This window comes from Calonectris borealis, chromosome 4, assembly GCF_964195595.1.
Source record: "Calonectris borealis chromosome 4, bCalBor7.hap1.2, whole genome shotgun sequence".
NCBI classification, from domain to species: domain Eukaryota; kingdom Metazoa; phylum Chordata; class Aves; order Procellariiformes; family Procellariidae; genus Calonectris; species Calonectris borealis.
In genome coordinates, this window is record NC_134315.1 from 81,910,096 (window position 1) to 81,921,817 (window position 11,722).

The 11,722-nt window shown below is 65.4% G+C and overlaps 1 long non-coding RNA gene across 1 annotated transcript; it reads left to right on the forward strand.

Moving 5' to 3' along the window:
* The first annotated feature begins 1,948 nt into the window (after positions 1-1,948).
* LOC142082521 (uncharacterized) lies at positions 1,949-4,482 on the forward strand. Its single transcript, XR_012673723.1, has 3 exons — positions 1,949-2,918; positions 3,388-3,521; positions 4,130-4,482. It is a non-coding gene; the product is annotated as an uncharacterized LOC142082521 (long non-coding RNA).
* The last annotated feature ends 7,240 nt before the right edge of the window (positions 4,483-11,722 follow it).

An 11,722-nucleotide genomic window follows, 5' to 3' on the forward strand; every position in this document is an offset into this window, starting at 1 on the left:
AAACGGAGTTTTATTTTTCCCCGTCCCTCTCCGAGCCCTTCCCGTCCGTGTGCCTGACCCCGCCGTCTCTCAGCCGCCGGGTTTTTGCCAGGAGCCCACAAGTGACCGTGGACGGACATGGCTCTGGCTGCCGGCCACGATGTTTCCCGGCTGCGGGAGCTGCCGTGGCTGTGCTGCCTGCGCTGCCTGCGCTCTGGCAGCTCCGCGGGGCTCTGCGGCGTGCCCGGCACGAGGGCCACTCGCTCACAGGGCCGCCGGCGTGAGGACAGCCACGTCTCGAGGGAACCGGCTGACACCATGGCTGCTCCCACCTCTGGTGAGTGGGGACTTTGCTCGGGGTGCGGGAGAGAGCAGTGGGGCTCCAGGCATCTGGGGCCACTCGCTCTGAGGGGCCTCGGGGGCGGCTCCAGGCAGCGGCGTGTGCTGTGCGTGCCCCCTGCCTGGGGTGTGTTAAGAAAATGCCCTTCCCTAACGACGACATCAGTCGGTCTGTATCGTACGAAAGCGTATTAACTTTGCTCATCTGTACTAGTTCCCGCTCTACACCGAACGTGATGAGGTGGTGGAGCTTTACTGGAGACGTGGGTAGTGTTCACGCTGAAGTAAAACACACTAATGGACAGCCGGCCCTGGACATAAGGACTTTGCTTGGTGGAAGCTGAGAGCTGTCCCTGAAGGATAAAGGACGCCCCCGACATCCGAGGTGACGCCGGCATCCCAGCCCCTCTGACGCGGCTTTGAACCCTCCCGGCGTCGGCTGGCGTCACGGAGAAGTGACCCTGGCAAGACGGACTCCAGGGCTGCCTGGATCAACAGACAAGCAGCCAGAACGCCGCAGAGTTGCCTTGCCAGGTTCTTCTGCGATCAGTAACCCTTAGTGCGGGTGCCAGCGATCAGTCAGACGTGTTGGACCCGACGGTCGCTGGGGGAAGAGCTGGCGGGACGCAGGGCTCGGAGGGCTGCAGGGGACGGGGCTGCATCTGGCCGGGGAGCGGCCGCCAGCCGGGCTCCTCGGGCGCAGCCCTGGGGCCGGTGCGGTTCTGTCCGTTCACCTGTGCCCTGGGGGCAGAGCTGGGTGCACCACCAGCACTTCTGCCGGTGGTACCAAACTGGGAGGTGCCGTTGACTCTCTCGAGGGACGAGAGGCCTTGCGGAGGGATCTGGGTAGGTCGGAGCGTTGGGCAATCATCAGCGGCGTGGAATTGAACAAGAACAAATGCCGGATTCTGCACCTGGGGCGGGGTAACGCCGGGCACAAGGATAAACTGGGAGAGGAGTGGCTGGAGGGTGTTAAGGTCCTTGAGTGCCTCCAGAGGAGGGCAACAAAGCTGGTGGCGGGGCTGGAAGGCAGGTCCCGTGAGGAGCGGCCGAGGACTCTGGGCTCGTCTGGTTTGGAGCAAAGGGGACTGAGGGGCGACCTCTTGGCTCTCTGCAGCTTCCTGGGGAGGGGACGTGGGGAGGGAGGTGCTGAGCCCTTCTGCCGGGGATCCAGGGACAGGACGCCCGGGAAAGGTTCAAAGCTGCACCGGGGAGGTTTAGGCTGGACACGAGGAAGCGTTTCTTTACCGGGAGGGTGGTCAAACCCTGGGACGGGCTTCCTGGAGAGGGGGTCGATGCCCCAAGCCTGGCAGTGTTCAAGGGGCATTTGGACAGTGCCCCGCACAACGTCCTTTAACTCGGACAGCCCTGAGGTGGGCAGGCAGTGGGACCGGGTGGTCGTTGTAGGTCCCTTCCAACTGAACTATTCCAGTCTATTCTAATCTATTCTATTCTAATCTATTCTATACTTTGATATTGCTCGTGCTTAAGTAAAACTAGCGGACAGCCCGGCCCTGGACATAAGGACTTTGCTTGGTGGAAGCTGAGAGCTGTCCCTGAAGGATGAAGGACGCCCCCGACATCCGAGGTGACGCCGGCATCCCAGCCCCTCTGACGCGGCTTTGAACCCTCCCGTCGTCGGCTGGCGTCACAGAGAAGTGACCCTGGCAGGACGGACTCCAGGGGCGTCTGGATCAACAGACAAGCAGCCAGAACGCCGCAGAAATGGAGTTGCTCTGCCAAGTTTTTCTGGGATCGGTCATCGGTAGCGTGGGTGCCAGTGATCAGTCAAACGTGTTGGACCCGACCGTGTGAAGGGTGCGAGAACCCCGGGTGTTGGGGTGCCCCAGTTTGGCTGGGACGCCTCACGCGCATGAACAAGCGTCTCCTCTGGGGACTCTGTGCTCTGCGTCCCAGCCTCTCTCCTCGGTCGGCTCGGGCCGGCTGCGAATCCATGGGCAGGTGCCGGGTCCTGCTCCGCTCCTCCGCTCCGGGCAGGCCCGCGGGGCAGCCGCGGGTGAGCGCTCCCCTTCCCTCTCCCCCGGTGCGGGATCCCCGCGGGTGCCCGGCTGGGGCCCGGTGACTTTCCCGGCGGGTTTCGGCACCGACCCTCTGGGGTCCCCTCCCGGGGGCAGGGGCTGCAGCTTGGCCTGTGGGGCTGGGGGTCCCCGGCAGCTCCCGATTTCAGCTGTGGGATCAGCCCCCATTTGAACCACGAACTGGCCACGGCCGTACGGGCTCCGCATGCTGCGTCTCCCTCCCGGTCCCGTCCCCAAAAGAGGGGCTCCTGTCTCCCGTGTTTTACTTAAAAACTTATTTTTCAGCTCAAAATGTGCTGCGATGGGAGCAGAAGCTGCTCCCGGGATCCGCACCCAGCTCCTGCAGCCCCATCGGTGAAACGGCAAAGCTGGGCCTGGCCGGGCACGGGGAGCGACAGCCGTCCCGGTGCTGCCGGTCCCTCGGGAGGTGTTGGGGGCCCAGGCGATGCCGTGTGGCTGTGCCGATGTGTGGGGAAGGCTCATCCCGGTGCCTGGGCGAGGAGCACGGCCCCGAGGCAGCGAGCGCCGGGGGACGCCAGCGGGGAGGACGTGCCCGGTGAGGTGAGTGCCCTGACGCGGCGGCCGAGCGGAGCTGCACGGCGGGACCGGGGTGCTCGGCTCCCGGGGCCGGCTGTGCCGGCGGGGGTCTGGGGCCAGGGCCTGCACCTGCCCGGGCAGGTTCCCCTGTAGCCAGAGGCTGTTTGTGGGTGCAGGCGGGGCCCTGGGGTGCCCCATGGGTCCCGTCCCTGCAGCCCACCCTGAGCCAGGGCCGGGCAGGTCTGGGCTGCACGTTTCGGGGGGCCGTGGCTGCGAGGAGTGTATGGGGAGGACATCTCACCCTTCTGGGGAGAAACGGGTCATTTCTGGTGTCCCATCCCCATTTCTGCCTCCCCTCCCATCTCGGGTGCACGGTTGCTGCTGCCGAGGGGGCCGGGCAGAGCTGCCCGTGCCCAGGAGCAGCAGGGCAGCAGCTCTGGGGCTCTTTGGGCCGCTGCCAGGAGCTGACTGTCCCACGTCTCTCCCTGCGCAGGGACGGAGAAGCCCCAGCCACGCCGGGAGCCGCGTGGGGTGCGGAGCCCCAGGAAGAAGCCGGGCTGCCTGCGCCGAGGCCGACGCTGCCGCCTGCCGTGGGCGTGGCCGGGGACCGCACAGCTCCAGCTTCAGGTCGGTTGTTTGGGCCCCCATTTGTTTTTGTTAGGTTTGGTTTTGGCTCCCCGTTTGTTTCAGGTCCAGCTCCTGGACGGCTCCAGTTCATTTGCGGCTCCCGTTTGTTTCTGCCCTGGGTTCAGGTCCAGCTTACGGACAGCTCCAGTTCATTTCCACCTCAATTTCAAGGATGGCTCTGGCTCGTTTCAGCTCTTGTTCGTTGTGGCTCCAGCTCGATTGTTTCTGCCCCAGCTCGTTTGCAGCTTCAGGTCATTCTTTCTGCACCCGTTTGTTTCAGGTCCAGCTCCTGGACGGCTCCTGTTTGGTTCTGCCCTGGCTTCAGGTCCAGCTTATGGACAGCTCCAGCTCATTTGCAGCTTCAGGTTGGTTGTTTCTGCCCCCGTTTTGTTTCAGGTCCAGCTCCTGGACGGCTCCTGTTTGTTTCTGCTCTGGGTTCAGGTCCAGCTTACGGACAGCTCCAGTTCATGGGTGGCTCTGGCTCGTTTCAGCTCCAGCTCGGTTGTTTCTGCCCCCATTTTGTTTCTGGTCCAGCTCCTGGATGGGTCCAGTTTGTTTGTGGCTCCAGCCCGTTTGCAGCTTCAGGTCATTGTTTCTCTTTGTTTCAGGTCCAGCTCGAGGACAGCTCCACTGCAGTTTTGGCTGCGGCTCGTTTTCATCTCCAGCCCGGTTTCGTCCCCAGCCCAGTTTGCTGCTCCAGCCCATCTCCAGCTCCCCCCTGTCTGCGGCTCCAGCTCGTTTCCGCCTCCAGCTCCTTTGCTGCTGCCCCAGCTCCTCCTCGGTTTCACCTCCAGCCGATCACAGCTTGTGCTTGTTAAAACGATCCTGGCTTTTGGCCAGGTCGTAAATCAATCACTGTCACGACTTGTATATGAATATGAACTGTCATAATTGTACACTGTCTAAATATGGGCTAACGAGTTTATGGTTAGTCCGGTGAATAAACAGTTGGACGCACAAAGAGGGTGTGAAAAGTGCCTTTTCGCCCAGAGACTATCTCAGACGTTTAATTCGGCCTGGTGCATGCCAGCCTCCCAAGCGTCAGGGACCAACGCGACCGGACCCCCGCCTCCGGCAGGGGTCCACGCACCCTCCCCGGACCCCCACCTCTGGTGGGGGCCCACGCACCTGCCCGCCCCCTCCCACCTGCCCCCCAACACCCGCCCGCCACCCACCTCCCACAGCCACGGCCACGGCCACCCCAGCCCCGGGGTTTGACCCCAGAAACAGCCAACGGGGGCTGCGTTTCTGAGCCCAAACACACAGGACTCGATCCCTGCCCCAGCCCCGGAGCCCCTCGCCCGGCCCCGGGAACGCGGGACCGGGGCTCCCTTCTCGGGCCTGGCACACCCCGGCTCGCCCCGTGCTGCAGAGCCCCGGCCCCGCTTCTGAATCACCCAAACGCCCGGCTGAGCCCCGAACCCCTACGGCCCCGCGTGTGATGTCGGGACGGGCCCGGGAGCCCCGGCGGTGTCGGGCGGTGCTTGGGAACTGGCAGGGGGGGACCCGCGGAGCGGGCCCGGCCCCGTGTGCCCGCGGGCGGCCCGGGCGGGGACGGGGGACGCCGGGCTCCGGCCCTCCGGGCTTTATTCCCCGGCGCCCCGAGCCCCGCGGCTACGCCGGCTCCTCCGCGGAGCCACCGGCAGCGCGGCCGCCCGGGCAGCGGCGCTCGCCCACCCGCCTCCGCCCCGACACCCCCCGGGGCCGCGGCCCCGCTCGGCCGCGGCCCCTTCCCCGCTCCACGGCCTCGCGGCCCCGGCCCCGGCCCGACGGGCCGAGCCCCCCGCGCCTCACCTGGGCCCCGCCGGGGGAGCCCGGCCCGGCCGCTGCCGCCCCGGGGCCGCGGGCGGCGCCACCGGGGGAGGAACGGGAAAAGGGGGGCAACAGCGGCCGCCGGGGCTCAAATCTGCTCGGCCCCGCCCCGCGCACGCGCCCTGGGGCCCCGCCCGCTCGCCGCGCCCTGCGCACCTGTGCCCGCCCCGCCCCGCGCAAGCGCCCTGGGGCCGCCCCGCTCGCACCTGTGCCAGGCCCCGCCCCGCGCAGGCGCCATGAGGCCCCGCCCCTCGCACCTGTGCCTAGCCCCGCCCCGCGCACCTGTGCCAGGCCCCGCCCCGCGCAGGCGCGCTGAGGCCCCTCCCCTCCGCGCCCCGCCCTGCGCACGCGCCTCCTCTTCCGCCGCCAGAGCGGCGCCGGCAGCGAGCGCGGCGGACGCCGGTAGCGGGGCGGGAGCAACGGGCGGGACCCATGGCTCGGGGCGCGGGGACGGAGCTCTGGCCCGGTCCTGGGGCTTCTGCTGGGGCTGTGCGGAGCCTGGGGGTGGTGAGGCGGGGCCGGGTGGGGGCCGTGGACGGGGCCGGGCCTCGCGGGCGCGGGGGGCCGGGCCCTGCCGGTGCCGGCGGGGCAGTTCCGGCCGGTGCCCGCCTCTTCCTGGGCGGGCGGGGTGCGGGTCCCGGGGCTGGAGAACCGTGGCAGCGCTGGCGGTAGGCCCGGGCCCGGCCTCACCCGAGCCCGGCCTCGCCGCCTCTGTCCCGCCGCCGCGGGCAGGAGGAGCCGCGCTCCGGGGCCAGGCCTCGGGCGGGGCCCGGGGCCCAAGTCCGGTGCTGCTCGCTCCTGCCCGCGGCTGCTGCCTGCGCGGGTCTGGGGGTGCCCCGCCGGGGCTGCGGGCACGGCCCCGCCTCGGCCGCGGGGGGCTCTGGCGGGGCCGGGGGCTCTGCGGGGCCGCGGTCACGGAATAAAGGCGGCGGCTTCGTGCAGACGCTGAATAAAGCCGGGGAAGGGCCGGCGGCGCGGGGCCCAGCCCTGGGTGCGGGGGCTCCGGCAGGCACCGTCTGCCCCGAGCCCGGCTCCTCTCCTGCCCCCCCGGGGCTGCAGGCGCTGCCCCGCGGCCAGCCCGGCCTCAGCAGAGGGCTGGGGCTCTGCTTCCAGCCCCCCAGACGCAGGACTTGGTCTCGTTTCCCAGCTCTGACACTGGCCGAGTGAGCCCGGTTTCAAGCCCTAAACACGCAGGACTTGGTCTCTGTCTCTGAGCCCTAAACCTGGCCACATGAGCCTGTTTGAGCCCCCCAAAACGCAGGGCTTGGTCTCTGCTTGAAGCCCCCCAAATGCAGGAGTGGGTCTGTCTGTGTGAGCCCTAAACCTGGCCACAGGGGCCTGGTCTCAAGCCCCGAAACACAGGAGATGGGCTCTGCTTCTCGGCTCTAGGAGTGGCTGAATGAGCCCGGTTTCAAGTCCTAAACATGCAGGACTTGGTCTCTGTTCCTGAGGCCAAACACAGAGGGCTGGGTCTCTGTTTGAAGCCCCCCAAATGCAGGACTGAGTCTCTCTGAGCTCTAAACTGGCCAAATGAGCCTGGTTTCAAGCCCGCAAAACACAGGACTTGGTCTCTGTTTCAAAGCTCTCAACCTGGTTTGAGCCCCCCCCAAAAGCAGGACTTGGTCTCTGTTTCTAAGCACTAAACCTGGCCAAATGAGCCTCATTTTGACTCCTCAAAACGCAGGACTTGGTCTCTGTTTGTGAGCCCAAACACACAGGACTTGGTCTCCGTTTCTAAACACTAAACCTGGCCAAATGAGTCTCATTTCGAGCCCCCAAATGCAGGACTTGGTCTCTCTTTGTGAGCCCAAACACACAGGACTTGGTCTCTGGTTGAAGACCCCCAAATGCAGGACTTAGTCTCTGTTTTGAAGCTATGAGCCTGGTTTGAGCCCCCCAAATGCAGGACTTGGTCTCTCTGAGCCCAAAAACTGGCTTAGTGACCTTGGTTTCAAGACTCCAATACGCAGGACTTGACTTAGTCTCTGTTTCTAAGTACTAAACCTGGCCAAATGAGCCTCATTTTGACTCCCCAAAACACAGGACTTGGTCTCTGTGAGCCCAAGCACACAGGGCTTGGTCTGTTTGAAGCCCCCCAAATGCAGGACTGAGTCGCTCTTAACTGGCCAAATGAGCCTGGTTTCAAGCCCACAAAACACAGGACTTAGTCTCTGTTTCAAAGCTCTGAACCTAGCCACATGAGCCTGGTTTGAAGCCCCCCAAACGCAGGACTTGGTCTCCGTTTCTAAACACTAAACCTGGCCAAATGAGTCTCATTTCGAGCCCCCAGATGCAGGACTTGGTCTCTCTTGGTGAGCCCAAACACACAGGACTTGGTCTCTGGTTGAAGACCCCCAAACGCAGGACTTGGTCCCTCTGAGCCCTGAACTGGCCAAATGAGCCTGGTTTCAAGCCCAAAATAAATGCAGGACTCTTTCTGGCTTTGAGCTGCAAAACACAGGACTTGGTCTCGGTTTCTGAGCCCCAAAATTGGCCAAATGAGCCTGGTTTTAAGATTCCAAAACACAGGACTTGGTCTCCACTTCTGAGCCCTGAGTCTGGCCAAATGAGCCTCATTTTGAGCCCCCCAAACGCAGGACTTGGTCTCTGTTTCTGAGCCCAAAAACTGGCTTAGTGACCTTGGTTTCCAGACTCCAATACGCAGGACTTGGTCTCTGTTTCTGAGCAGTAAGCCTGGCCACATGAGCCTCATTTGGAGTCCTAAATCTGGCCATGAGACTCTGGTTTCGAGCCCCCAAAACACAGGACTTGGTCTCTGAAGCCCCCCAAACGCAGGGCTGACTCCCTCTGAGCCCTGAACCGGCCAAATGAGCCTGGTTTCAAGCCCAGAAAACCCAGGACTTAGTTTGTGGCTTGGAGCTGCGAAACGCAGGACTGAGTCTCTGTTTCTAAGCTCTGAGCCTGGTTTCAAACCCTAAACTCCCAGGACTTGGTCTCGATTTCTGAGCCCTGGATCTGGCCACATGCGCCTTGTTTCGAGCCCCCAAAACGCAGGACTGAGTCTCTGTTTCTGAGCCCGGTTTCAAGCCTTGAACTCGCAGGACTCGGTCTCCGTTTCCCAGACCTGAACACGTCTCACGGCCTCAGCGCCGTGTGCTGGCGCCCCAAACCCCGCTGGGCTCCCTGGCTGCTGGAGCCCCAAAACCAGGCCCGGGCCCGGCTCCGAGCCTGCAGCACGCGGGGCTGGGGCTCTGGTCCGGAGCCCAGAACCGGCCCAGGGAGCCGGCTGCCAGCCCCACCGCGCAGCGCTGGGGCTCTGGGCCGGAGCCGGGCCCGGGGTCCCCCAGCAGCCGCTGTCCCGGCCCGGGAACGCGGGCCTCGCCCTCTGCTCCGAGCCCGGCCCGGAGCCCCAGAGCCGGTTCCCGAGCCCCGCGGGCAGGGCCGGGCCCGGGAGCCCCGGCGGCGCTTCGGAAGGGGCCGGGGGCCCGGCGGGGTGGGGGCGCCGGGCTCGGGCCCTCCGGGCTTTATTCCCCGGCGCCCCGCGCCGCCGGCAGCCCCGGGACGCGCCGGCAGCCCCGGGACGCGCCGGCAGCCCCGGCAGAGCCGCCCGCACCCACCGCCCCGCCGAGCCCCGCCCACTCCTTTTATAGACATCGCGCCTGGCACCGCCCCGCCCCGCCCGCTCCCTTATAGACATCGCCCCGCCCACCGGGGCCTCCCCGGGTCCTGCCGCCCGCCCGCCCGCCCGCTCCCCGGGGCGCGCTTCCCTCTCGTCCCCCGGCCCGGGCCGTCATCGGCGTCCCTGCAGCGCCATAAACCCCCGGTTGGCTGCGGGGGGGTGACGACACCCTCGCGGATGTGGCGGGGGGGAGCCCGGGAGGCCGCAGGGTCAGCAGCACCCGAGCGGGAACCTCACGGGAAATAAACCCACCGCCACCGGCAGCAGCTCACGGTGGCACCGCGGCGGGGAGGGGGTGGGGCGAGGCGGAGAGGCGCCGCTCCGGTCCCGGACGGTTTTCCCCACGTCTAGTCCCGTATAAGGGACAGGGTGGAGACTCTAAATCCCCTTTACGGCATCAGTTTTGACACTGATAGCTCAAGTCTAGAATGAGAATAAGAACAGAATGAGAATAAGAATAGAATGAGAAAAGTTGTGACGCTTTCCTTTACCCAGTAACCAAAATGCAACCCAGGAAACAAAAGGAGGTTCCCAAGTGCCTCGTAAGGCTCAAGTCATTCCAGGCTGGTCAGGAAATAAGTGTTTTGCCATGTTAATAGTAAGGAAACCAAGAAAGCCCACCCTTTCGGTGTCAGAAATCAGCCTTTCGCATAAGCCCGGCCTTCCCACCACCGCCAGAGGCCCGCGCAGGGCAGGAGAGGCCACACCAGCCGCTGGGGTCACTGTCCCCATCCCCATTTCCACTTCTCTCTCCTTTTCCGTGCTCTTAAGGCAAAACACACGAAGCGGGGGCCGGGGGGGAAATGCCGAGCTCACAACAAAAAGCAGAACTAGTTTTTACATCGGGGAGCAGGAGGGGCCCCCCCAAACCCCAGCAGCCGGGGCTGAGTCCCGAGCAGGCTCCGGAGAGCCGCCCCCGTATGGGGAGAGCCTGAAAATCGGCCCCGAGAGGCTGCTGCTGTAATTCGTGAGGAATTCAGGCCACCACTGACCAGACGCCTCGCTTCTGCAGCGCGGGCTGCGGGTCTGCGCTACCCCCCCGCACAGGGAAAGCCCCGGCACCCCTCAAGAAAAGCTGCACCCCCGGCTGGGCTGGCGATGCCCGGGCTCCCGGGGCCAGCAGCGCATTGACCTGTCTGGGGCGGGGAGGGATTCCAGGAAACTCTTCTCCGCTATCACCGGCCCCAGAGGCCTCCGCAGAGGCGGCGGGGACCCCCGGTTCTGTGCGGCCCCGGCAGCCGCAGCCCCCACGGACCCTCCGCCGGGTGGGATCCCGAGGGGGCGAGCGGCGGCAGCCCGGCCGGTCCCCGCCTCTCCCCGGCCCCGCAGCTCCTCGGCGCGATGCCGGGGGGTCCTGGAGGAAAATCAGCGCCACGAACCCAACGGGCGTCCCGGGGGCAGCACGGAGACCTCGGGGCCCACAGGCCCACGGCGGGCACGAACGCGGGGGCCAGGGCTGCTCTCCTCCGCACGGCCAGGCTCCTCGCAGCCCCTCTCCAGGGCGGTGTGGCCGGGGCGAGGGCGCTCCCCAAAGCCGTCGCTGGGGCCCTGCCGCCCCGGGGACGGCCGCAGGCTCTGGGCACCCCCGCGCCCAAGACCCGCCGGGGCTTCAGGCAGCCCCAGGGCGAGGGAGCAGCAGCAAAACCCAGAGCCCGGCCGCAGCTCCCCCGCACGCACCCCGGGGGGCTCAGCAGCCCCCGGCCCCCTCCCTGCACCCTGCACCCGCCATCACATCCCCTTCGCCCCCCCGCCCCCAGCCGAGCCCACCCCAGGTGCGGGTCCTTTCTCATCGGCCGGGCAGTGCCCACAGCTGTGGGGCTGCCCCAGCTGCTGCTGCGCGGCGCCGGAGAGCCTGGGAGCGGGCCAGGAAAAGAGAAGGAAAAAGAGACAGCAAGGAAAACAGGAAAAAAGGAGTAAGGGAAAAAAGGGAAAAGGAGGAAAGAGAAAGAAGATAAAAAATAAAAAAAAAAAGAAAGAGAAAAAGAGAAAAAAGAAAAAGAATAAAATAAAAAACCACAAAAATAAAAAGTAGAGGTGCAAAGGAAGCGCCAGGAGCAGCAGACCCACCCGCCCACCCCATGGGCGGCCGGTGGGGGGAAAAAGCTGGTGAAGCGGCAAAACTGACCCCGCAAAGCCCCCGCCTAAAAAAACCAACACCAAAAATAAACCCCAAGCCCCACACACAAACCATGCCAAAAAGGGAGCAAAGCAGCAGCAAAGCCCCCGGAGCTTTTTAAACCATTAAACCCCTCGTAAACGCGCTTTTCTCCCATCACCCTTCCCATTTATATTACAGCAAAACCACCAAACCACAACCAAAACCAAAACCCCAGGCAATTCAGCAGCGGCAGGGCGGGTTGTGTGACTACGGGGTAACCCACGGGGTGCACCCGGCCTGGGGGTCCCTGCACCCACCCCAGCCACCCCCTGGCCCCATCCCAGGGGAGAAGCCGGGACGCGGCGGGTCCGGCTGTGGGGCCAGGGCAGAGCCCAGGGTCTCCGCAGGCTCCGGCGCCCAAGCCCCGCTGGAGCGGGGGGAGCACGGAGGGCCGGCGGGGGGCTGGGGAGGCGCAGTTAGCCGTGGGGAGAGACTGTGTTTGTAAATAATAGTCATAAAGGTAAATGGCGCCTCATGTTGCTGTCGCCTTTCCCCTCCCCCGGGGTTTGTTCCAAACCCTCCGGTTCTTGCTGCTCCTGCGGCTGGGGGCACGTGGGCACCCCACGGCGAGCACCCAGCTCCCGCAGCATC